This window comes from Lissotriton helveticus, chromosome 5_1 (genome assembly GCF_964261635.1).
Source record: "Lissotriton helveticus chromosome 5_1, aLisHel1.1, whole genome shotgun sequence".
Classification (NCBI taxonomy): Eukaryota; Metazoa; Chordata; class Amphibia; order Caudata; family Salamandridae; genus Lissotriton; species Lissotriton helveticus.
In genome coordinates this window covers 2,002,879,202-2,002,906,619 of record NC_136065.1, presented here as the reverse complement: position 1 = coordinate 2,002,906,619, position 27,418 = coordinate 2,002,879,202, and the positions used below count along the sequence as shown (strand labels likewise).

At 46.5% G+C, this 27,418-nt stretch overlaps 1 long non-coding RNA gene across 1 annotated transcript in view; it reads left to right on the top strand.

Moving 5' to 3' along the window:
• LOC144753942 (uncharacterized) overlaps positions 1 to 25,358 on the top strand; it is a 155,778-nt gene extending 130,420 nt beyond the window's left edge. The window contains exon 3 of the long non-coding RNA XR_013594605.1: positions 24,840 to 25,358. This is a non-coding gene — a long non-coding RNA (uncharacterized LOC144753942). The remainder of the gene's footprint in view (positions 1 to 24,839) is intronic.
• The last annotated feature ends 2,060 nt before the right edge of the window (positions 25,359 to 27,418 follow it).

The following is a 27,418-nucleotide window of genomic DNA, read 5'->3' as shown; positions in this document are numbered from 1 at the left end:
TTAACACGCACCACTTTTTCTCCTAACAGACAGAAGCTTGACTCCTGAGTCCTAAGAACACGACCAGGATCAAGTTCAAAGTAGGTGAGAGTTCGGCTCGACCACAAGAAATGTGTCCAATTAATCGTCAGCACTAACCACTTTTCCGTTTACAGTTAAATAGTTTTATGACAAAGTAGATTTCAATAAATGTGTTTACTTTTAATAAAGCTTTTACACTTAAATAGACTCTGTGGTTTTTGTTCCTCTAGACTAGAGTGGATGAGCTAAAGGTTTTGGAATTTTTGCAAGCATGAGTGCCTCTGACACTTCTTGACTGTGCTGTGACTCCGTACTACTCTCTTGTCCTGCGTACGATAATCTAGAGATCATTGGGGATCTATAATCGGTGACTTCGGGAGCTGAATGACTCTGCCACACTATCTAGTCAGTAAGGAGACAGTGCATAGAGGTATTGCTGAATATAATGGGAGTCCAATGGAATTGCCAAATGTCCAATCTTAGTTAGCTACACAGACAGACTAATAAGAATAGTCTAGTAATACCACAGGGAGTCATCATATTCGAGGCAGGATAAGAATTTATATCCAGTCTACAAGAAGATCAAAGACGATTTAGAAAAAATCGAATGAGGAACGCTAGGAAAAAATAGGTACTGTTTAGTAAAATGTAAACTTACTGGGGCCAGCAAAGGAGCCCTCGCCTGCCCGATCCTGGCCTGCATCCTCAGCACCCTCCTCCTGTGTCCTCTTGCCCTTGGGGGGAGCTGATGTACAACATGAAAGAAAGAAAAACCATAAAACATGGATGAGATTTTTCAACCAAATCAAACATTTCAAAAGAACAATAACAACATATTTTGGAAAAATAGCAAATAGATAGACAACTATTCCACGGGATCTATCTCATGTGGTATACTACGTTATTCGTATTGCCTGATTTGCGGAACGTTGACTTAGAAAGTTCCTATGTAACTCAATAAACAGACTACTAAAGAGGTTTGCCTAGGCCTGGCACTGCAGGCAGTAGTGCACAACACGTGACAGACAAAGTCCATCCTGCTTGCAGATCAGTGAATACTCAAACTATCAATCCACCCGCCACCACCGCCACTATTTCTTCTGATAGCCATGTGACTGTCTAAAGGAAGGACACTGGACTTCAGTCTGTTGGGGCTGATTTATAAGTCCCTTGCGGAAGTTGCGGCTGATTTTCCTCCATTGTTGCGTGCCTTTTCTGACGCAGCGGCAGAACAAAAGACTCGCCATGGTGTTGGTGCGGCGTATATATTAAAAAAAAAAACACATATGGGCATATGGGCGATGCATCACGTTGTAAAGCCCTGCGCCATCAGGGGGCGTTCCGGCGCAAGGGAGGGCGTACCTGCGCAGGAACGAATCCTAAAAGTGGCTGAGGGAAATCTACAAGATGTCAATCAGTCATTTTTATGACAATGATGCATGACTCAAACCCTGCGCGCTTGAAGCCGACGTACGGCTTGATGCAGCATTGGGGAGATAGGGTACCCCAGAGCATTGCTGGAGCTGCGCCATCGTTGGCACGCAACTCCAGCAATGCGCTGCCTTTACGGCACAGATGCGTAAGGCTTCTGTGACGTTTTGGGCCAATGGGTGGTGGTGGCATGGCACACAATTACTGCCGCATCCCTGCTACTTTGCAGGGATGCGCCGGTAATTGAAAATATGACCCTTACTGTCTAGCATTACGCAGTTCTTTTCTTTACAGTACACTGATACATAATTTCTCAGGCCAATGAAATGCTTCTGAACACAACATACAAAACAAAGAAGCATAGTAGCAAGCAAGGCTACTGAGAAGGAGAGCAGTGCACCTGAAAATGAAATGCATAGAAGATTTTGAAATATAATTTACCTCAATGTAATCGGCAGCATTATTGCTCTTGGTAAAGAACAAAGATTTGCAAATAACAGAGCAGGATAAAACAGAGTAGTAAATGTACTACTACTACTACTCACCAAGCCCGGGGACCTCTACGCCGAGCGCGTCCAGCAAGTCCCGCTCCCGGTCCATGACATCGGTCCAGCGGTGGGTGGCCTGGTTATATGTGCGCCGGACCCCAGAGATCTTGTACATGGCCCGGCACACCTTCTCCCACCGCTGGCGGCGCTCCCGGATGCCATAGCCGGTCGCGATCTTGCCGCCTCCCAGGATCGTCTTGGGGAGGCGGCGCTGGACATGGAAGATCAGTGCCGCCACTTCCTCCGCGCTAAAGATCTCCCTCGGGACCACTTGCTCCCCCCTTAAACGCCCGCACGGGAGCCGGGCACGGGGTGCGGGACCCTTCCCCTTCTCAGGGTGCTTCCCGGCTCCCTTTACCATGGTCTGGGCAGAAATAAACTTAAATGATAAAGAAGAAATAGAATAGTGAAGAAGAAAATAAAAGAGTTTAAAAAAGTAGTTTAAAAGTAACTAAAAGCTGCAGAAAACACAAAAATATAGAGCTAGAAAAATAGAGGGTTAGATAATAAGTAAAATTAGATCAAAAAAACTTCAAACAAGCAAAGGATGGCAGAGATTGAGAGAGGATAGAGAAAGCATGCCCAGAACCATAGCAATGAATGAGAAACAAGATGGCCGCGCCCGTTCACGACCGCGTGGGTAAGTTCGCGCGAGTTTTTCCTTGCGAGTACGCGCGAACTTGTACTCGCGAGCAGCACACTTTGCGAGATTACACATAGCGGGCGGAAACGGAATTACGTCACGCCAACAAGATGGCCGCGCCCGTGTACGACCGATAGGGTAACTTGGCAAACGAATAGCTAGAAGCGCCTCGCGAACACGCGCAAGATCACGCGAACATACACGTCGCAACAAAAACAATTTTGTATTCGCACGTATTCGCGGCTTCCGAAATCGATCTCGCACGGATTCGCGCCCCAAATAACGCGCGAAATTGCAAAAAAAACGATTTTAGCTAAAATGAAAGCAATGAGCAGGTGCAAAAGTTCAAACTTAACATTAGTAACATTCAAGGTAGTGCTTCCTGATGGGCCCCTCCAGAGTTTGCAACAATTCTATGACCCTGCTATGACCCAAACAGCAGGCTCATAGAATAGCACCATAAAGGTCCTGTAAAAAAAAAATTTCACTGCAACAAAAAGCAAATTACAGATAAGGAAGGAAGCAGGTGCCAGCCAGACTGGAACTTTCAAAATTACTGACACATTAATGAAACACAAATTAATTGATGGCAGTTGAAGAAGGGCAGGTGTGCTAGCTTTTTTCAACCACCATAATCTACAGTAATAAATAAACCTAATAGGTGCCTGTGAGGATGTACTAGAGGGTGGCATGGGTGTCCCAGAGGGTGGCAGTGGTGAAACAGAGGGTGCTGTGAACCTGTGATGATAAACCAGACGTAGAAACAACATAGTCGCGGCCGTTGCAAGCCGAAAAGTAAGTTCGCAATTGCGAACTTGTCCCAAAATCGGCGCGAACACGCGCCAACACAAAAAACGGAAAAATCCGCAAGTCCGCTAGAGTTCGCGGATCTTCGCGGATTGCGAATCCGTAAATACGCAAGTTCGCGGATTGCCAATCCGCAAAATCCGCCCAGCCTTACTTGGTATACATGTCTTGGAGGATGTGTTGGTTTTGGGAGTCGTGGCTTGGTCTGTATGGATGCCTGTCAGTGGACTGGTCTAGGACCTGGTTCATTTCCCCCGCTAGTAGGAGAAATTCCCCTTGCGGTAGTTCCTCTAGTTTGGTTCCTACGCTGTGCCAAAAATCCTTGTCATCTGCATTGGGCCCATATACGTTTGCATCATGTATGGTTTCCTCCCATTTCTTTAGACTCGTTAGTAGTAGTCTGCCGTCATCGTCTGTGTGGGAGCTCTCTAGGGTCATGTTGGCTTTCTTGCTTACTATGGTGATAACCCCTCGTTTCTTGTGTTTGGATGGTGAGCAGAAGACCTCGCTAATCCATCTAGCTTTGAGGCGACTTGCGTCCTCTTCTGAGAGTCTGGTTTCCTGAAGTACATACACATCTCCTTTCAGTTTCGCTAGGTAGTCTAGAGTTTTCTTACGCTTGATTGGATGATTGAGGCCCTTCACGTTGAGGGATACTATCTTAAGGTTTGTGCTTATGTTGGTCTGTAGTTGTGTAGTCATGGTGGTTCCTTGATTTTGCTTCCCTTTGTGATGTTTGCTAGGTGTGCTTCTGTCTCCTTCAATGGCTGAGTCGGGATGTTGCTAGATCTCGCTGTGCTGTGCTGGCTAAGAGATGCAGTACTTCTGTACTGGAGATTGTGACTGCTCCCTCCCCTCCTCTCTCCCTTCCCCTCCCTCCCCCCTCCCCCCGCATCCAGAATTGTGAGCGTGCGACAGCAAGGGCCCTCCCACCCCTCACCCCCGAGTCTATTAGCCTTTCATTGCCGTGGTGTTGTGTTGCATATTATGTCGGTTTAGTTATTTTCACCACATTAGACGTATATATAAAAAGGATCAGGGTAAAGGATATCGGTGCAGACATCAAGCGTCTTTGTCGCCGTCGCCGGTCTGTCTGAGGTAGATCGTTGATAGGTCACTTCCCAAATAAGTTTTCTATTTCGTCTTTCCACAATAGGCCTGAGGTAGGTATGGTTGTAGTCCCTGCATATTGTCCGCCTATCTTGGCTTGTTTTAACTCGATCGTTGAGGTAGATCTTTGTTCCGAGTGAGTTCTTTATATCCTCTTTCTCTGTGGGGAGGGTTTTATGAGCTTAAGCCTGAGGTTGGTATGGTTATAGTCCGTCTAGTGATGGTTTGGTGCTTGGGTGCTCCTTTGGTTTGTTCAGGGAAAACAAAGGGAGGCTCGGGTCCTGTCACTGTCTGGCCTGGACCTCTATAATCTAATAAACAAAAACAAGTGGCCCGACAGGTTCTATTTGGACTGCTACCCCGCCTAGTTTAAAGAATTGCTAGGTCGGACAACATTAGTTAAACAAATTCATACTTTATATAGAATTTTTTGCAAAGAATTGTTCTTATGTCATCAAAATAAACACAATAAGTGACACATATATATACAATTTTCAAAGTGAAACATAAATGGAACAATTGTGTGACAAACATCACAAAAAAAGTCACATGCACAACTGTAAAATGCCTCTTAGTAAATTGGTTACGAGGCACCAGTCCTTAGTGGAAATAAAAACTGACAAGTGGACATACTAATTATTGTTCAAGCCTACTTGTCTACACCAACCTAAGACGTAAATTTGCATTCATGGAGGGTGCTACTTATTGGGGTTATGAGCGATGGAATATGCACAAGAAATACATTATTTTGTCCCTATATATCCCCTTCTATTTTTTGTCTTAGGTGGCGAGTCACAACTGTAAAATGCCTCTTGGTAAATTGGTTACGAGGCACCAGTCCTTAGTGGAAATAAAAACTGACAAGTGGACATACTAATTATTGTTCAAGCCTACTTGTCTACACCAACCTAAGACGTAAATTTGCATTCATGGAGGGTGCTACTTATAGGGGTTATGAGCGATGGAATATGCACAAGAAATACATTATTTTGTCCCTATATAGCCCCTTCTATGTTTTGTCTTAGGTGGCGAGTCAACGAATTTCGATCCCGCTATGATTTGGAGGGATCTCCTCAGGACATGGACTGGGGGTCGTTGTCGCTGTAAACAAAAATTATAAAGTGTGAGTGTGAGGACTACCTTGTAGGGATCTAACAACTAACAGACTCCAACAGTTTTGTGGTTATTTTACCTTTTGTAGCCCGTAGGGGTCGTGAATTATCAGAATTCGCCCGTACGTCTTCTGTGAATGTAATAAACACAGAGAGATCTATTGCAGATACTTAGTGGCAAGCTGTGCTCTATTGTATGACCCCTTTAAAAAAAAAATTGTACCTTTGTTATTGAGAAAACTGGTACAGACGGACAGGGTAGATGCAGGGTCTGTGCTCAGGTCTTCGATATTCTTTTTATCTAGAAATGACACGGACCTATTACAACATGGCAAACGCTGCGTTAATGTGCCAGTTTCTATGCGTTTAGTTAGAAAAGCCGGCAACAGCTGATGAAAGTGCCTACCTTTGCGAGATGCGAATCTCGCCTGGACTGTAATACAAAGGGCGTAAGGTTAGAGGCCCCTCCCGGGTGAGCTAATTAAAAAAAAACACTCGCAAATGGAGTTTTCTCGGATTCTTAATTGGAAAGGTTGATTCTGCCTCTATTGCCCTGCATCCATTTTCTCACCAAGCGTGACACGTGGTGACTCAGGAGGCGTGTCTAAGCCTATTTAAAGGGGCTCAATTGGCGGTGTATGTTGGGAACTGTAGTTCGAAGTATTTTCGATGTGTTTCAAAAAGGTCAAAACGGGGGCACAAACTGGACAGCTTGCACTGGCAACAATGAAAATGACGTTGTGTATTAGGGTTTGTGATTTCACATATTTACAAATATTTACAAACGGTCAGAAGAGCAGCACGTGGTACAGCAAATAATGGTTGCAAAGTTCGCAAAGACGGACCAGGGATCTCACAGATTGCTCAATTCATTGAGATCATTCAGTCCTGTCATTGCAGTGTCAAATTTGAGGATTAGATAGGCTTCTTTTTGTGAGAGTCGAGTATCAGGATCGCCACCTGCTCCTACTGTATTTTTGATGACCGATAGAATTGTCCATTTTAAATCATTCACTGAGTGCTTTTTTTGCAAAATGTGTGACACCAGCGGTGCTGTGAGTACTTTGTTGTTAATTCTCGATCGATGTTGAATAATGCGTTGACGCACCTCTTGTGTGGTTTTCCCAATATACACCTTATTGCAGGGACAGGCGATGGCATACACTGCGTACCTTGTTTTGCAGTTGGTAAAATCATTATGCCGCCAGTGTTTTTTACCGTCCGTAAAATGTGATCCTTCCATTGTCAGGCTGCACACCGAGCATGTGCCACATTTATGGTGTCCTTGGACTGGGCTCATGTTAAATAAATTACTCTGTGTGTCCTTTTTAACTGTGGGACGTGTTGATGTAATCTGCTGTCCGACGCATCGGTTCTTTTTGAGCGCAAACAGTGGTTGTCCGATGTTGGGAATCACTTCTTCTACTAAGTGCCAACTGTTCCGTATAATTTTTTGCACTGGATGTGTGTGCGATCCGAACGTTGACACGCATACCATGCGTTTCATTGTTGCCAGTGCAAGCTGTCCAGTTTGTGCCCCGTTTTGACCTTTTTGAAACACATCGAAAATACTTCGAACTACAGTTCCCAACATACACCGCCAGTTGAGCCCCTTTAAATAGGCTTAGACACGCCTCCTGAGTCACCACGTGTCACGCTTGGTGAGAAAATGGATGCAGGGCAATAGAGGCAGAATCAACCTTTCCAAGTAAGAATCCGAGAAAACTCCATTTGCGAGTGTTTTTTTTTAATTAGCTCACCCGGGAGGGGCCTCTAACCTTACGCCCTTTGTATTACAGTCCAAACCTGCGTGCGGCGGCTGCCGCCAGACATTGCTTACAGACCAGGCGAAATTCGCATCTCGCAAAGGTAGGCACTTTCATCAGCTGTTGCCGGCTTTTCTAACTAAACGCATAGAAACAGGCACATTAACGCCGCGTTTGCCATGTTGTAATAGGTCCGTGTCATTTCTAGATAAAAAGAATATCGAAGACCTGAGCACAGACCCTGCATCTACCCTGTCCGTCTGTACCAGTTTTCTCAATAACAAAGGTACGATTTATTTTTTTAAAGGGGTCACACAATAGAGCACAGCTTGCCACTAAGTATCTGCAATAGATCTCTCTGTGTTTATTGCATTCACAGAAGACGTACGGGCGAATTCTGATAATTCACGACCCCTACGGGCTACAAAAGGTAAAATAACCACAAAACTGTTGGAGTCTGTTAGTTGTTAGATCCCTACAAGGTAGTCCTCACACTCACACTTTATAATTTTTGTTTACAGCGACAACGACCCCCAGTCCATGTCCTGAGGAGATCCCTCCAAATCATAGCGGGATCGAAACGCGTTGACTCGCCACCTAAGACAAAAAATAGAAGGGGCTATATAGGGACAAAATAATGTATTTCTTGTGCATATTCCATCGCTCATAACCCCTATAAGTAGCACCCTCCATGAATGCAAATTTACGTCTTAGGTTGGTGTAGACAAGTAGGCTTGAACAATAATTAGTATGTCCACCTGTCAGTTTTTATTTCCACTAAGGACTGGTGCCTCGTAACCAATTTACTAAGAGGCATTTTACAGTTGTGACTCGCCACCTAAGACAAAAAAATAGAAGGGGCTATATATGGACAAAATAATGTATTTCTTGTGCATATTCCATCGCTCATAACCCCTATAAGTAGCACCCTCCATGAATGCAAATTTACGTCTTAGGTTGGTGTAGACAAGTAGGCTTGAACAATAATTAGTATGTCCACTTGTCAGTTTTTATTTCCACTAAGGACTGGTGCCTCGTAACCAATTTACTAAGAGGCATTTTACAGTTGTGTATGTGACTTTTTTTGTGATGTTTCCCACACAATTGTTCCATTTATGTTTCACTTTGAAAATTGTATATATGTATCACTTATTGTGTTTTTTTTGATGACATAAGAACAATTCTTTGCAAAAAATTCTATATAAAGTATGAATTTGTTTAACTAATGTTGTCCGACCTAGCAATTCTTTAAACTAGGCGGGGTAGCAGTCCAAATAGAACCTTTGGTTTGTTCAGCATTTCTCCGCTCCCCCTTCAGCCGCATCCGATGAGGCTCTCCTTTTGGCTCCTGGGTTATGTGCTTCCATTGCCTCTGGTTCTGGGCCTCTCAGATATCTCCTTAGTTCGTTGGGTTCATCAAAGATTAGGGTGCCGCGGCTATCCGTTATCTTCATCTTTGCCGGCCCCGCGAAACTGAAGGTGATGTTGTCTTTTCGCAATTTGTCTCTCATGGCTAAGAAGCCTTTCCTGGTTTCAACTGTGTACTTGGAGAAATCCTGTGTGATGATGATCTTACTCCCATTCACTTTAAGGGTTTGTCCTTTTCTGGCAAAGGCAAAGATTGTTTCAGCGTGGTTAGCGCGCAGCGGCTTGCATATTTTTGGTCTTGGGCCTCTGCCGTGTGGCAGTTTTGTTGCTGGGATCCTGTACGCTTTGTCTACTTCGAAAGGTCTTTCGAACGTCAGACCTGTCAGCTTGGGCAGGAGGGTCTCCAGTAGGGCTGCGCATGAGCCTTGTGAGTCTTCTTCTCCCTCTGGCACACCTAGGAGCCTTAAGTTCCCCTTCCTGCTCCTGTCATCTTGTTCTGCTAGCATTTTTTGTAGGTTGTTTGTTTTTCTTATTACTAGGCCCATGTCCTTGTGTGTTATGCTGGTTACGTCCTCTAGGTCGCTGATCCTTTTCTCTGCCACGTCGATTCTACCGTTTGTTTTGCTTTGGTCTGCCCTTATGGCTGTCAGCTCCATCTACATATTGTCTATTGTTTTTTTCGTGGCCTTGGCTAGTTCGTTGCCCTCAGTGATTTTCTTCAGGAGTGTGTCTAGTGTTATTTCGTTATGTTGGGCGTTTTTTTGTTTGTTTGGTGAATCCGGGAAGTCTTTCTTGACTTTTTTTTAATGTCATTGGCGTTTTTTTCCTCGCATCCTGTCATTGTATCAAAGCCCCTTCTGACTAGATACGTGTGGAGTCTACCTTCTCTTTGTTGTTTGGTAGGGTCCTCTTTCGCACCTTTCGTTGTGGTTTTCCTCTGAGCGGGTACGGGTTCTTCGCGGAATCTGCTTGGCCACTTGACCGTCCTGGTTCTTGTCTTCGCTCCCGCCAGCTCAGAAGGTCTGCCTTACTTAGCCTAGATGGCTTGAGGTTCGTTCAGCTTGTTGTGGTGTTCCGTGCCCTGCAGCTTGTGTTTGCCTGGGGTTGCTGCTCGGTTTGTGGTCTTCCACCCCTCGCTGCTTCTTGGCGATTGTATGCCTGGGTTCTCCCTTGTCCGCTCTGTCCTTGTTCTCTGCGCACTGTTGTGCCTAGGCCTCTTCTTTTGTACGTTACGGCCAGCGGTGTGTGGGGTGCACTATTGTGGTTGGCTGGGTGATTCCTCTACTGCCTTCCTTACCTCTCCTTTTTGCTGTTTACTGTTGGGTGTGCAGTATTGCTCGCTCCCCTGCTGGCGTTTTTGCCTCTCCTTTATGCGGTTTACCTTTGGTAAGGCAGATGGTGCACCTCCGTGGGATTGGTTGTGGGTTTCCTGGTGCCTGTGCGGGTTGGGGGGTCTTGGGTCTTCGCTCTGCGCCGCTGCTAGTTGTTGCCCCACCTCAAGATTGCCGCTCCCTTGGTTTCCCGGTTCCGATTCTGCAGGGGTGTGTGTGGGTCGTCAAGTTCTAGTGGTGCTCTTTCCTAGAACTGCTTGGGTCTGGTTGCGGGTGCGCCTGGTCAGTTGGTCCCTATATGGGGTTTGGGGCTTGAGTCCCGCTCTGTGTCTTTCCCGGCGTACACCCGGTAACCCACACCAAGATGGCCGCCACTGCCGGCGCTCTGCTACCGTTTCGTTTTGCAGGGGTGAGTGAGGTTAGGCAAAGATCAGCTGATGTACCTCCCTGGGTATGGCTGCAGGCTTGCCTGGTTACTGTGCGCGGTCTTGGGTCCCCGCTCTGTGTGTCACTCGTTGTTCGCGTACCTGCTCGCTCCACCTGTGTGGTCCTCCACCAAGATGGCCGTGCTCCCGGAGCGTTTTCAGTGCTGTTTGAAGAGTGAGGCTGGGTCTGAGCTCGGAAAAAACACCCAGGGACGCTGGCTTTTGTTGTGTGCTCACCTGGTGATTCGCGCGTTCACGGGCATCTACGCTTTGCCGCTGCTCGGCGTTTGGCGCGTACCTGCTCTCTTCGTCTCTTGTAGGTTCCGTTGTGTGCTTGTTCGCCTGCAGCTCCTATACACCCCAGACCCGTCAGTTGCGGCTGCTCTCCTGTCGATGTTGCTCTGGGCTCGTCTGACTTGTGCCCTTGCCTCTCTGCCTCGTCTTGTTGGCGTTACTTCCTTCGCGGCCGTTGTTCCATTTGCTTAAGATGGCAGCACTTTCGGTTTCACTTGTCTGGTTTTCTGCCCGCCGCGGCGTTGGACCGGCCTCAGTTCTCCCGCTCTCCTCTGCTGCTCCGGGCGTACTGCTTGGCTCGGGTCCCCGGCTCGTACCCTACTGCTCCATACTCGCTGTGCTTCTAGTGGGCTGCTACCTTCGTTCTGCACGCCGCCATCTTGTGCTCTTCCTCGTCTTCCTTCTCAGGTTCAATTCCTTCCGTTTTTTTAGTTTCTTGCTGCTTTCCTTATATAATCGGCTGCTTCTTTATGTGCCTCGCAGCTTCCGACGCCTTCTCCTTTATTTATTTCTTCGCCTTGGGCTGTTTCGCCGCTGCAATCGCCGTTGTTTCACTCGGGGTGGTGGAGGCTCCGGACTTAGGCCCCTGTCCTCCTCGCCATCCAAGCCACGCCCCCTACATCACATTATTCTAAATCACAACTTTGAGTAACATAGTGTATACAGTAGGGATCTTCGTTTTTCCTGACGAAGAAGCCTTGAAGCTTCGAAACATGTTGACTCATTAGGAGTATCCCCACATTACGCAGGACATCTCCAAATCACACTTTTCACAGCACCGCCTCCTTTAACCTATTACATTTTTGATTGTCTACGAGGCCAGGTTCTTTTGAACTCACTTTCCTACATTCACCCCGACCATCCCTCTCACTACTCCTGCACCACACATAGCATTATATTACAACTGATCCGCGTAATCTGAGGTCGTAGCAAGCCCCGTCCCGCAGCGGGGTGGGAAGACCCCTCTGATGAAGCATGACACCAAGGGCCCTTTTGATGTGTTAGGGGTATGTAAGCAAACACAGCGTGCGTCCAACCACTGTAGGATACGCACAACCGTCATTGGCATATAGACTAATTTTATGCTGTTGTCCCCCTCCTCCCGAAAGTGGCCCGGCAATCGTGGGGTACTCGCAAACTCTTTGAGCTACGGGCTCTGCAAAAAAAAAAAAGCAAATAACACTCCTGTCGTGTGCCTTTGCTAATAGGAAAGGGAGCAGACATGTGGCCATTTATCCTAACTGTCTCCGTAGGGAGATGACTACCACTGAGGCAGTCAACATCGTTGTGAGAAGTTGGCCTGATATGTGATGTCCACTATTCTAGTGGGCACCCTGTACAGCCCAAACAACCCTTATGGTGATGGTTGTAAAGTCAACCTTATAGACCAGCTATCCTAATGGTAGCATGGACAAAGCAGTCTTAGGCTAACACTTCAGAGACCATGTGAAGCCAATTGCTTTACCAATAATAACCCCTTGAATATCAAATGAAAGGACACCACACAAGGTATATATACAATATATATGTATTTATTTCTAACACAACCCCTCTGCACTCTTTATGAGATCAGAGTTCGAGATACAGCATAAGTGACTTAATAAGCATACGTTAAGTTGCACAAATACAATTCTGCCCTAGGGACCTCACGAACCATATACTAAAGAAGTGGTATAAGTACCACTGCAGGAATAGTGAATAGGCCTAGGGCCTAGGAAATCGGTGGGGCTACACTGAATAACCACAGGTTAGGAAGCAGGAGTACCACAGGATGCGTGTGCAGTGTCTAAACACACACGCGTGTTCTCATAGACTTAGAATGAGAACGTACAAGTTAGAAAATAGTTGATTTCGGACAGTCCGAGTGGACTTCGAGGAAACCCAGTTAAATTAGGACACTTGGATAGTTATTACCCACGGGAGCACCGGAGTACTCGAGTTACCTCACCCAGGGAAGCCAGGTGCATAGGTGCGAAGTTTTGTCCGGTTTCGTCGTCGATTCCTATGGAGAGCTGCAAGAAGATGCTGCAGGCGACCAGGAGGAAGATGTCCGGATGGATCCAAGGGCGGATCAGAGAAGTGAAGAACCTGAAACCAGAGGGGACAGAGTCTGGGTCACTAGCCAGTGACCAGGATGGAACCAGGACGGAACCAGATGATGTCGAGCTGCGATCAGTGAAGAAGTGAAGCTTGTCTCTGCAGCCATGTGGACCAGGAGGTGTCGACGACGACCAGGAGCTGGATACAGACTGTCCCACAAAGGCTCTCGCTGTTGGCGGTGTCGGCTTCCGGATCGGAGTCAACAAACCTTGGCAAAGGCAACCCACGCAGGATACGAAGATCGGCTTCTGGTAAAGACCAGCATGGTCTGTGGAGCTTCCCTTTTGCAGGAAAGCAGGAGCAAGCCCAGAGCAACCAGGCAAGCAGCGTTGTTTCAAAATTGAGTCTTCAAGATGGCCACTAGCCAACGGACCAGCAACCGCGAAGACGCGTTGGGAGGAAATGCATGAGCTGCCCCACGCAGCACTCGTGGGGTGTGGAGGGTTGAGCTTCGGTGCATTTACGACTCGGTGTCGGGACTTCTTAATCCCCTACACAACTTCGAGGACGCCTCAGAAGCTGCACAGTTTAGCAAAGAGCAGAACGGCCAGGGGTCCGGTCCCACGTCTCTCGTGTCCACCAAAGGTCTCAGCTTTGCTGGAGGTGTGGGTCAGGGTCCGAGAAGTCTGGAAGTCCAGTCCTGTGAAGCAGGGTCATCGGGATCCTTCAGGAGCGGCGACAAAGCAAACCGTCAATTCACTAGTTGGTGCCTGTTTGCACAGGGTGGTCACTCCTTGACCACAATGGAGATTCTTCAGTCTTCTAGTTGCAGTAGAATGTCGAAGGTCCAGAGTTTCATGTCAGAGTTTCAGTTCAGGATAATCTGAAGTCTCTAGACTCAGCTCCTAGCTTTATACGAATTAAAGGAGCTGGATTACCTGCTAGGTCCCTCCTGTGGGTGGGACCAGGGAAGGGGGTGGTTACACTCCTTTCCCTTTGTCCAGTTTCGCACCAGAGCTGGGGCTGGAGTGCCCCAGCAACTGGTTTCAACCGGACTATGTATGGAGCACCTTGTGTGCCCCAGGCAATGTCTCATTCCTTTCAACCCACCCTGCCCCAATACACTATAGTCTGTCTGGGGAGGTGCTAGCACCTCCCAAGGCAGGAAACCTATTGTCCAGGCCTCCCTCGCTGAAAGGGCTCCCAGCTGCAGGAGGTCAGACTTGTGTCTGTGACAGCAGCATCCATTTTGTGATGCTGAGGCTCTGTTTAACTTTAGCCGGGTAAAGCTACAACTACATGTTTTGATAAAGCCAAACCAAAGTTAGCAATAACCGAGAGGATTATAATGCACTTAAGAGTATATGGTATGACTATATCATAGAACAGCTATAAGGACATGGTTCCGAAAGCTGCAGACAGGCTCAGCTCATGCTAGAGCACCATCCCACATAAAACCAAGCACTCTGCCTCCAGGATTGTTAAGGCCTGCCATAGGAGTGACTTATAGGTATATATGTGTCTATATATATTGGTAGGTATAAGGATACTATACCTAAGCAAGGGGTGATTACACGACCTTGCCCCCGCTGAGTGATCAGCCAGTTGTGTCAATTTGGATGGCCAGCCAGGGGTGACATAATTCATGCTGCAGCCCCTGGTAGGCCTTGGATGCACCTATGCCCTGGGTACCTATGGTACACTATACAGGGGCTCACAAAGGTGACCCAATACCCAATTGGATATGTACCTAAAGTACATGGTATGGTTTTGCTCTGATTAGCAGGCCCACAGCCACACTAGAGTCGAAAAACCAGTGGATCAGAGCAAAAAGTGGGGGTGAACATAGGAAGCAGACCCTACTCTCCTACAATCGTAGTGAGAATGGCACCTGGGACGACAATGGAATTAAACAGTCTCATGAGAATAGGGGCAAGAGTGTGGCAAAATATATTATAAAAGCTAGATAGATACCCATCAGGCCCCGGAGATTTCAAGGTCTTCTTTCTCTCTCTCTCGATGGCTGAAATTACTTTCTCTATGCGGATATTATGCTCCAGTGAGTCCGCCTGATCAGGGGATAATGGATATGCGTGTCATGGATATACAAAGTACAGTCCACAGGATCGAAGTGTTGAACTCTGCATACAAATATCTAAATAATTCCGCTAAGGATTTATCGTCTGTGATCTGTGTCCCAGTTGAGTTGTTAAAGATTGCAGGAATCTGTTAGCATGAGCGGAATTCCATTTTGTACTTGGCAGCCATCTTAGTTAGCCATGTGCTTTTTCCCTCTTCCAGAGCCTTGCACATGCTCAGAAAGGCCTAGCTATTAGAATGCACCTGCTCCTAGTATAGAACTGTCAGGCTATTCTTGCTGATGTAAGGAGCAATATCTTTCCTCCCACTTTTTTATAGCCGTATTAGTCAGTAAGCATGCTTGCATGTGCCAGGACCTCCTCTTGGTTTTATGCTGACTAATGCTGACTAATGTAACCTAGCGATACAAAAGGGGATGATGGACGGAGAGTTTGAACAAATCAAACACTCACCCCCAGTCAACTGATCTGGGTTTAATCCATCACCATTCTTTAGTTCACTCAGCCACCCCAGTTCAGACATGGCTATATGCAAATCAGTCTGACCCTGTGCCTCATGGGAACAGTCTAGCCCGAACTGCCAAGCCATGTCTTCCCTGGACCGGAAACAAGCATCCTGGGACCGGTTTCGGATTCATAATCCTCATCAGCCAGGCTATCTTGAATCCAGTGGCCAAGTGAACAAGGCACTCACGTCTGAGCATACCTTGCCACACTTAGGGCGAACAAAGCGATACAAAAGGGGATGATGGACGGAGCGTTTGAACAAATCAAACACTCACCCCCAGTCAACTGATCTGGGTTTAATCCATCACCATTCTTTAGTTCACTCAGCCACCCCAGTTCAGACATGGCTAGATGCAAATCAGTCTGACCCTGTGCCTCATGGGAACAGTCCAGCCCGAACTGCCAAGCCATGTCTTCCCTGGACCGGAAACAAGCATCCTGGGACCGGTTTCGGATTCATAATCCTCATCAGCCAGGCAATCTTGAATCCAGTGGCCAAGTGAACAAGGGACTCACGTCTGAGCATACCCTGCCACACTTAGGGCGAACAAAGCGATACAAAAGGGGATGATGGACGGAGCGTTTGAACAAATCAAACACTCACCCCCAGTCAACTGATCTGGGTTTAATCCATCACCATTCTTTAGTTCACTCAGCCACCCCCGTTCAGACATGGCTATATGCAAATCAGTCTGACCCTGTGCCTCATGGGAACAGTCCAGCCCGAACTGCCAAGCCATGTCTTCCCTGGACCGGAAACAAGCATCCTGGGACCGGGGGTGGCTGAGTGGGCTAAAGAATGGTGATGGATTAAAGCCAGATCAGTTGACTGGGGGTGAGTGTTTGATTTGCTCAAACGCTCCGTCCATCATCCCCTTTTGTATCGCGACTAATGTAACCTATGCATATATAAGGCCCCTGTTCTCTGTACTCCTTGGAATGCTTCCTACAGTGGCCTGAGGGAAGGAAAGAGAGACAGACCCTTCTTCAGATGTCAAGATGCCTATGTTTATGGTGAGGTGTTCCATATAAAAGGAGTGGCAAAGGCGAAGAGCTGCATATTCAGCCCTGTCGAGATCTATGCTTGCCAATTGTGCGCAAATGGCCGACAGTTGACCCAAACTCTCAGCGCACCAGTGCGCTGGTGGATACGTTCCAGTTCTTTTACTTGCTGGTACATATGGTTCCTCTTTTCCTTGCACGGTTTATTATCTGCAGCAGATATAGCAACGAATTCCCCTCGCTTGACTGTTTTGAGGACCCCCTAAAGCGTGGCAATGGAGACTTAAAAGGTGTCGTTCAATGCAAGATAATCACAGATGGCTTGAGGGATCTGTTTCACCACCTCGGGGTGCTGCAGCAATGTGTCCTCCAGTTGCCAAGTCCATGCTGGGCAGTCCATTGGGCGGGAACAGTCAATGTAAGTGATATCGATGCATGATCTGACAACACAGCTGAAAGTATCTCTGACTCAGAAGTTAGTGTGTATATATCTTTTGTACCTAGGAAGTAATCTAACTTAGCATAGGTTTTATGCACAAGAAAAGAAGGAGAATTTGTGTGCATGTTTGTGAAACACTCTCCATAGATCCTGGAGCTCCATGTCCTTAAGCCACCTATGTCCCTCCTTCCCGTCTGGCCATGTTTATGTGTATTCCTGTCCAGATCAATATCCACCAATAAGTTGAGATCCTCCCACGAGGACCCTCCCCTCCTGTGTGGACAGTACCTCAGTCAGTGCAAAACCTATGAAAGCCTCTTGTCCCTCATTTGGGGCATAAATGGTACCCACCACGCAAGACTGGTAGTTGAAGGCGAGTTGAAAGACAAGGAGTCGGCTCTTTACTTCTGCCACCTTGGAACCAACTCTATACTTAAGAGTGCACCACCAGAATGGCTACTCCTGCTGTCTTGGTGTGGAAAGGTACATGAGCGGAGTCTGTAACAATCCTTTGAAAGGAAATGTTTCTCTTGGAGTAGGCTGTAGTAAATCAGCCACTTTAGTGGTCTGATGCTCTGTGATGACCCTCGATCACCACCATTGTGTACTGACTTTAGTGTGTTATGTCATCTTAGCCTTCATGTAGGATGGTCTTGCATATGCCTATTTCTGTTCTGTCCTATACTCTTGCTGTTTTTCAGTAGAATAATCTTGCCAAAGAATAGAAGGTATGGGATGTCGAGGTGCAGTGTTGTTGGTGATGGTACACACATATGCTCCATAGTGGATACTGAAGGATTAAGTGCAGAGTGTTATTTGAGTTAGGTGGATTATGACTTTAGCCTATTGGCTTTGACGTGGTCTAATATCATTCTGTTTTCCAAGTAGTAGAGGCCTATGCTTGAGCAACTCCATATTCTAAACTGCAGCCATCTTCTGAGCCTCTTTAGGTGAGAGGTTATATTTTAGATTCCATGTGTTTTTCACCAGTAGTGAACAAGAGAGGACCGGTTCTTATCAGAAGAATGTGCTCTCTTGATGCCGGAGTCATAGCAAAACGCTTGGCCAGCTGCTTGTTGTGCTCTCTTGGTACGAGGTGGTACAGGAATCCAGTGAGAACTGTAGGCGGAGTTTGCTAGAATCTTCGATGGAGAGCTGCATTCTATATTAGAGAAAGGGGGTCCGAGTGAGGGTGAGATGCTGGTCTGGTGGTTTTGGCGGTCTGATGATACATCACGGTGCAGACGTGCAGTCGTGTTTGTGGAACAGAGAGTCCTGACCCAATCAGAGAGGGAAAGAGAGACGGACCCTTCTTCAGATGAAAAGATGCCTATGATTATGGTGAGGTGTTCCATGTATACTTATTGTATCTATCTATGTTTTTTATTTTCAGGCTCTATGTATATGTATGCGTTGATAATTGCTACTAATGTTTACTGTGATGTTTAGTTATTTTTCTTTTGTCATTCTATTATCATGTAATAAAGAACCCTAGAAGCATATCATTTGTCTTTATTGCTTGTGAAGGAAGGTCAGGCCCCTTTTTAGGTCGAGCCTAGACGAAAGCAAAAGCTAAGCTTTTGCTGTCTACAGCGAGACAACTTATGTTATCACTTTTGGGGGAATGTGGACAACAGACTGACACGCGCTTCTCCTGCCGGAGATTTAACCTCGTGGGCGCGCTTTGGCGCCCTGGCTGCTTGTAACGTGCATGGCTTGAATTAGTTGCAGTTTCATTTATGTGGAACGTGCAGTGCCGGGCGCTTGCTACATAAGTCAGTTTCGAAAGGGGCTGGCGTCAACGCGTCTGGTAGTTAGTCATTCATGTAGAACGTGCAGTGCCGGGCGCGCGCTACATAGTCAGTTTCTTTTTAGGTCGAGCCTAGACGTAAGCAATGTGAAGCATCCCCGCAAACACGCAGGCACGCCCAGAGACACACACACGCAGGCACACGCGCGCACACACACACACACACACACACCCACACAGGCAGGCTGGCACGCGCACACACACACACACACACACGCACGCACCCCCCCACCACCACTCACGGGCTCACGCGCACACACAGACACACATATCCACCCCTCCACTCACCGTGCTCGTTTGTGGCGTGGTGTCGCCTCGCTGCGCTCCTTTTCTCCGGCGCATCTCCACACGCGGGGCACTTCTGTGGATTTTCGCGCTATCACGGGGCTCTCCCTCCATGATGGGAGCCCCGCATCAACGAGCAACACCGGCCTCTTCCGGCTGCGTCACAGGCCCTGCCCATGTCACGGGCAAGGATGCCTGACTTCCTGGTTTGATAAAAGAATTCTTTGTTCACAGGACTCATTTCATATGGGGGCAGGTTTGCGCCAATTTTGTATCAGTGGTAAACAGGCTGAACTGCGGCACATGGCCGTTTCCCGTCTCGTGTATCTTGGGAAGGTCAGTTTTGGGCACTTTTTCATACCAGTCTGATCGATAAAAAACGGTTTATGGAATTTCCAGAAGGGAGCATAATTTTCGCACATGTTAGAAATTAGAGTACAACAGTTTGAACTATCCGTTTAAAATGTATGATTTGTTCATCCGTATAAAATCTATAACGTAGGTTAGAATCGATAACGTAAGTTAAAATCAATAACGTAAGCATAGAAATCCTCGGTAGGCAGGATGTTGCAAATATTTTGTTTGTGTTCCGACTTCAAAAAAGGCCAACTACCCACTGGAAAAGCTGTTTTTATTTACATTTTCGTGAACGAGACAGAACTGTTTGTGGAGTATGTATTCATTTAGAAGACATTTGTGCGTGGCACTCACAGCTGCCCTTACTCAACCCAGCGTGTCTTGACACGCAGACAAAAGTGGTCCCCAACTTTCCTCGGGACCGCCTGTCTGTCCTCACCTGAGTCTGCCGAGAAGTCTGTACATGGGGAGCAGTTCCGCTCTCGAACAACCTGTACCGGGGGAGTGGGGGCGGGGTTGGAGGAGGAAGGGTGAGGTGGCGTAGGGTCCCGTTGGGTGAGGGGAGCTAATGGCCGCAGAGGTGCTGAATGTCACAGAGGGGTGTCGGATTGTAAAATGTACCTAGGGGTGGGAGGGGCGGGAAGGGGACTTCTTCCTGCCAGCAGAGTTTTATGGACTCGCCCTGCCCCCACAGCATGCTTCTAATATTTGACCCTTGAGGCCCGGGTGCAGCGCCCCTCCTCCCAGCAAACACACACACACACCCCGCACGGCCCGGGCAGGGTCAAACCACATCTCTTTATCTGCCAGGTCAGGGCCCCTCGGACTCCATGAACACCTCCGCCCCCAGGGTAACATCGGCTGAACTTTAAACAAACAGACAAGGCCCAGGGAGGAGCCACTACTCCACTGCGCACCCGTCCCCCGCTCTACCATTCTTCATCACTCCCCTCATCATCCTCGCTGGACATTTCTGCTGTCTTTAACTCATTACTCCTGTCCAGTTTCTCTTTAACTCGTTCTGCCTGTCTTTGTCTTCAGTTTTAATTCGGCCTTTTCCTTCTCTCATACAGGACGTATCCTTTACGTCTTCCATCACTCTCTGTGCTACACCTATGCTTTTTTTCTACCCTTCGGGTTCTTGTCATGCACTTTATGCCAATGTTAGGCCGAATTCACCCCCCCACCCCTCCCCAAATTCCTTTAAATTCCGTGTAGCTGCCTCCTCGATGGTTTTTAACCAGCATTTATATCCAGATGCACTGAGACAGCCACGCTCCAAACAGTGGAGCCTGGCGTGCACTGGTACGACCCCACTGGATGCCCTCCTAATACTGGACAGCAAGCCCAGCCAGGTAAAAAAAAAAAGACAAATCTCTGGGCAAGAAATTGACCTTAAAGGCACACGTAAGTGCATGAGCGAAAAGTGCACGTGTCCAAATAACCCGACTCAGGAGAATGAAGCATCTCCTACCTATGACCACTGTCCAATAGTAGTTCAATCTCTAGTCCTCTTGAGACTCACTACGGCACCGCTTTCCTATCCGCATGACGAAGGTTCACGTGGCGCCCTCACAGCTACACTTCTAGGCGCTGCTCCCCTTCTTCGGGGTTCCAGAAGATCGGACATATCTCTGGAATTGAATTCTCTCTGAATTTGCCACCCATAGTCGCCAGAAGTGTGTTCAAGGCTGCTTGCATCACTCTCAAAACTCTCCATGGAGAAGAACGTACCTGCCCAGCGCCATGTCTGGAGCTTCAGGACAAGTTAAGGCTCCTTCTCACCCCTCTTCAAGAAGTCAAAAGCGCTACTCCAATCATTCTCTGGGAAACGCACTGAAACGCTGAACTCCATTGCTCCAACCAATAGGCCTAACACTTTGTATAACCTTTTTTAAATGCGACGTTAAAGCGCTGTGTTTTGATTCATCAACGTTTTTCACACGGACAATGCTACATAAATAAAAGTAAAACGAACACATATCTCTCCCCCGCTACTCCATACAATTCCCTCTTCTCCAACCAGTGAAAAGGCACTTCCCGTACCCCCACCAACCTCCCTGTCCAGAGCTCCCCTTATATGTCAAGTGCCATCTTACCCACTACACTCTGCCATCCCTCTTTATATGCCACCCCGCCACAGCAATGCCAAGAGCTTGTTTCTGGACGAAAGTGAAAGCCCACCGTGCTTGTTTACATTAGCCTTGCTCCTCAAATGCTGTTGCTGTGTTGCCATCTCTCTAGGGACCCTCAGCTTGAAAACACTCGACTTGCTAGCTGCAATGCTACATCTGCTATGCGTTGCCTTTAGACACGTTGATCCCTCGCAGACTGTGCTGACTCTGCCCCTCCTGATTCTTAAACTGACCAACGCAGTCACCACGCAGTCTCTTCTCTCTGTTTTATGATGTCTGCCCTGCCACTATTTACTTTGGACCCTCACCCTCACACCTCCTCACCCTCACACACCCTCACACCCTCACACACCCTCACTTACCCTCACCCCCATCACCCTCACCCCATCACCCTCACCCTCCCTCACCCTCCTACCCCCTCACCCTCACACACCCTCACACCCTCACCCACCCTCACTCACCCTCACAACCCTCTCACCCTTACTAACCCTAACCCCCTCACACCTCCACACACCCTCACCCACACCACTCAGGATCACCACCACATCACTCAGGGACACCACCACATCACTCAGGGGCACCACTCAGGGACACCACCACATCACTCAGGGACACCACCACATCACACAGGGACACCACCACATCACTCAGGGACCCCACCACATCACTCGGGGACACCATCACATCACTCAGGGACACCACCACATCACTCGGGGACACCACCACATCACTCAGGGACACCACCACATCACTTGGGGACACCACCACATCACTCTTGGACACCACCACATCACTCAGGGACACCCCCACATCACTCTGGGACACCCCCACATCACTCTGGGACACCGCCACATCACTCAGGAACACCCCCACATCACTCTGGGACACCACCACATCACTCATCCCAACAACATCATCACTCAGCACCACAACACCACTGTCCTTGCTTGCTACCAACAAGCATTGCCATAGCTAATAGGAGTCGCATTAGGAAAGTGTAAGCTATTGGCTTTGTTAATAACAATGCTATTAATTTATATATTTTCAAAGCCAACACATATTAAAAACATTTGTCATTTACAATACCAATAGCTCATACTTTCCTAATGCGAGACCTATTGCATTGCAAATGCTTGTTTACAAAGTACTTACAGAGGGATGGCCGATTCCCCTCTAATGGGTAATTGTTGATACGGAAGGGAAATTGGCTCCTAGCAGGGATGTCTAAATTCTAATTATTCTATCCAATGCATTTCTAGGAGGAGCATACGCTGTGTACCCTCTCAGATGGGGAGATGTTATGATTTGCTGCATACCCTCTCGGATGGGGAGGTGTTGTGACTTGTTGTTATTAGCGAGCTCCTCGGCAATGGTCTTATATGTTGTCAGTGCTTATTCCTTTCTTGGGTAAGTATTGTGAAATGTGGTGTCTTTCTGGATCCTGAGAAAGGATGTGGTAAGTAATGGCCTGGTGACTGACAGAAGCACCAAAACATACAGAGAAGTAGGTCATTACAATTTGGCGTAGTCGGTTGCAGGATATGAACGTTGATTTAAAAGGGGAAAATATTGGGGTTTTTTTAGAAATTGAAAGCAGCCTCTCAGATATCATTTGATTTATTTGCATGGGGGAAGCCCATATGGTGTTCTGGCTCATGAGTGAGCTAATTGTGTTGGGTTGAATGAGAATTGCTGTGTGTTTAAATGTGTTTTGTATAAAGGGCTGGATCCCTTTAAAGTGTTTGGTAAAAAGAAATGCGTTTAAAATTTGCTCAGCTGCAACATGAATGTAACATCTCAGAATATAACCCTGAAAAGTGGGATGACATTTCAGACAGATATAATGGGGTTATTTTTAATGTGTTGTTTAACATGCATCCACAATTTGAGCATTTGCAAAAAGAGCTGAAGTAAATGTTAATTGATGCCCAGTGTGAAAATATTCCTTTGAAAACAGAAATAAACGTGCATAATTTAAATGTGAAAAATGTAACAGAGAATGCAGTTGGGCGGCAGGTTACACAGGCTGTTTTAATTAATTCTTCCGAAGAGGGTTTTCAGTCAGAAAAGAATGTGCAAGAAGATAAGCAGACCTGTGTTTTAGAATGAACTATCACCAGTGGTGGAAATAAATCAGACCTAACAGTGCATGATAAACTGTGCTTTAAAAGACAAATGCAACCATATGATTTTGAGAGTGAACAACAGCAAACTGTGTACAATAATTATGACTGGTTTACTCAAAGATTTAAAAACATATTTTGGGATTTTACCCAAAAGCAATGTGCCCCTTTTAGCAGGGAAGAAAGAAGTCAAATGCCCATGACTCTGTGCTTTTGCACACTAAAAGATACTGGACAGAACAGCGTGAGAGAAAATGTGATTTGCTTATGGAAGATCGCAGTAGTGGTAAAATGGCCCATACAGACAGGAAGGTAGTCTGCACAGAACTGAACAGAAACAGATTTGGTAACTTTAACCACCAGAATAAAATGTTTTACTAATGCTACCACAGATATTGTTACAGTAGTCCAATGTTTTACAAATGATAGTTTAAATGTGCCTGAATTAGCTAAACAGAAGAGCAGAGCATTTAGAAATAGAATGCAGGGTTTTGATGGAGGTCAAAAGAGGTTGAGTCTGTTTTTTGTCTAAGACCACAGAGAGGGTTTTTAGAATATGAAGCTGCATGCTGTTCCACTTAAGAACGGAAACTTTCATAGCTCTGGGCTGTGAACGGTTGGGAACTGGCATGCTTTGACCTTGACGAGATATAATGCTGCAGTCCACAAGCCTGGCTCTTCCCACGGAGCTCTTTGTAAGGGAGGGGCCATCTCAGCCCCTCGCCACAGCAGAATGAGCCAGCTTCCTTTAATTAGATGTATGGGAGGCTTGCAAATGTACGGGCTTCCTCTTCACCCCCCTTCCCCTATGAGGAGTAAAATTGGCAGGCGCTTCGCCCTTGAATGAGATAACTGGCAGCTCTTTGTAAGGAGGGGTTGAGCTGCCTGTTATCACTGGCAGTGGGCCAGCTCTTGGTTCGCGAAAACTGCTGTAAGGGAGGGGTCAGCTGGCTAGGAGCAAGTGAAGAGTGAAGCCAGCTGCCCCAGCCCTTCTGACTGTGTAACAAAAAGTTAGATTTTGTCCAAATAAATTTAGAGGATATAGTGCAGGTAGTATTCTTAAACTATTCCCCAGATCTAGAGGAGTATTTTGCAGACAGAAATGACTTTTAGAAATATAAAAAAAAGTGTGTGCTTTTGAATTGGAGTTTTTTGTAAGACAAGTGATACTGGTTTATCGTTTCAGATTGTGGCGCCGGGGTGCGAGTGACGCCCTCCCTGTATGAATGGCCCCCTTACCCTCCCCCCCTAAATCCCCCCTCCCAAGCCTGGAGCCAGACTGGACGGTGGATGGTGATGTCCTGTGGCTGATGGCGGACGGGAGCTGATGATCTATGGAGAACCAGATTGGATGGGGTTCTTCCTTGTCGAGGGGATAAGGATGAAGATGGATGTCGGAGAGCTGACATCTACACAGCTGGACTGCTTCTTTCTAAGCGAAGAAGGGATCAGCAGAGTGTGCTAAAATTGGAACTCTCCCCTTCAAGTGAGACTGACTTTGAAAGCATAAGGGCTGTGTGTCTTTCGCACAGGAGAACTGCTTGTGCACCCTGACAAGAGACAGCGGTGTTTTTGTCTTCCTTTTTTCACAGAAAAGAACACTTTTTTTCAATAGAGACACTTTGTTGCAATTAGAGTAGATATTTTCTGAGCTACAGTTGGCTGCCTTGGCAGTAGAATTCTCAGTTTAATCATTAGAGGTGCAAATGAGACAAGCATCCAGATGTTTCTGAATTATTTTTAGATATTTCACCTGAGTTATTGTTTTAGGTAATGCAGTCTTTTGCCTGCTTCATAGTGATCATATGTGATGAAGTTTAAAAAAGAACAAAAAGAGAAAACCAGTTAATTATGATCTGCTTTGAATTCAATGTTTTTGAGTAGTCACTTCAACACGAGAGTTATTGATTCGAAATATGCTTTTTAACCATTGTGTTTTTGATTCTGAAATGCAGTTTTTCACTTGTAGGTACTCTTTCAAATATGGCCTTCAATCAGATCTTCAATTAGATTTTATTTAGATGTTGGTTATTATGCATTAATACCACCTTGTGCCCCAATGATAGTTTTGTTTTTCAGTCATAATATTCAGTTGCTAGTTACTTTGCAATAATGGCAATTTTGCAGTTAAAAGATGCAGTCATAGCTGTGCCTTTAGTTCAGTGATTTTATTTTTGATATATGTGAATGGAGATGTTGAAGGGTCATGGGGTGCAATGTAGTGAATCAGCCACTTTAGTGGTCTGATGCTCTCTGATGACCCTCGATCACCACCATTGTGTACTGACTTTAGTGTGCTATGTTATCTTAGCCTTAATGTAGGATGGTCTTGCATATGCCTATTTCTCTTCTGTTCTATACTCTTGCTGTTTTTCAGTAGAATAATCTTGCCAAAGAATAGAAGGTATGGGATGTCGAGGTGCAGTGTTGTTGGTGATGATGCACACATGTGCTCCAATTGTGGATACTGAAGGATTACGTGCATAGTGTTATTAGAGTTAGGTGAATTATGACTTTAGCCTATTGGCTTTGACGTGGTCTAATACCATTCGGTTTTCCAAGTAGTGGAGGCCTATGCTTGAGCAACTCCATATTCTAAACTGCAGCCATCTTCTGAGCCTCTTCATGTGAGAGGTTATATTTTAGATTCCATGTGTTGTTCACCAGTAGTGAACCAGAGAGGACCGGTTGAATGTGCTCTCTCGATGCCGGAGTCATAGCAAAACGCTTGGCCAGCTGCTTGTTGTGCTCTCTTGGTATGAGGTGGTACAGGAATCCAGTGAGAACTGTAGGTGGAGTTTGCTAGAAACTTCGATGGAGAGCTGCATTCTATATTAGAGAAAGGGGGTCCGAGAGAGGGTGAGATGCTGGTCTGGTGGTTTTGGCTGTCTGATGATACATCACGGTGCAGGCGTGCAGGCGTGTTTGTGGAACAGAGAGTCCTGACCCAATCAGAGAGGGAAAGAGAGACGGACCCTTCTTCAGATGAAAAGATGCCTATGATTATGGTGAGGTGTTCCATGTATACTTATTGTATCTAACTATGTCTTTTATTTTCAGGCTCTATGTATATGCATGTGTTGATGATTGCTACTAATGTTTACTGTGATGTTTAGTTATTTCTTTCTTTTGTCATCCTATTATCATGTAATAAAGAACCCTAGAAGCATATCATTTGTCTTTATTCCTTGTGAAGGAAGGCCAGGGCCCTTTTTTACCAACTACTTACAGAGGGATGGGCGATTCCCCTCTAATGGGTAATTGTTGATACGGAAGGGAAATTGCTTCCTAGCAGGGATGTCTAAATTCTAATTATTCTATCCAATACATAGCTAGGAGGAGCATGCGCTGTGTACCCCCTCAGATGGGGAGATTTTGTGATTTGCTGAGTACCCTCTCGGATGGGGAGGTGTTGTGACTTGTTCTTATTTGCGAGCTCCTCAGCAATGGTCTTATATGTTGTCAGTGTTTATTCCTTTTTTGGGTAAGTATTGTGAAATGTGGTGTCTTTCTGGATCCTGAGAAATGATGTGGTAAGTAATGGCCTGGTGACTGACAGAAGCACCAAAACATACAGAGAAGTAGGTTATTACATAGGCATATATCTGTCCCTGAGTTCTCCAGATAGCATAGCACCACTCTGCGCTTGACTAGATTATTAAGGCCTTTCACATTAAGGGTGAGGACCATAAAGGTAGTGATCGTCACTATGTTTGAACATGAACCTAACAGCTACATCAAACATCATTCTGTGTTCAGTGAAAA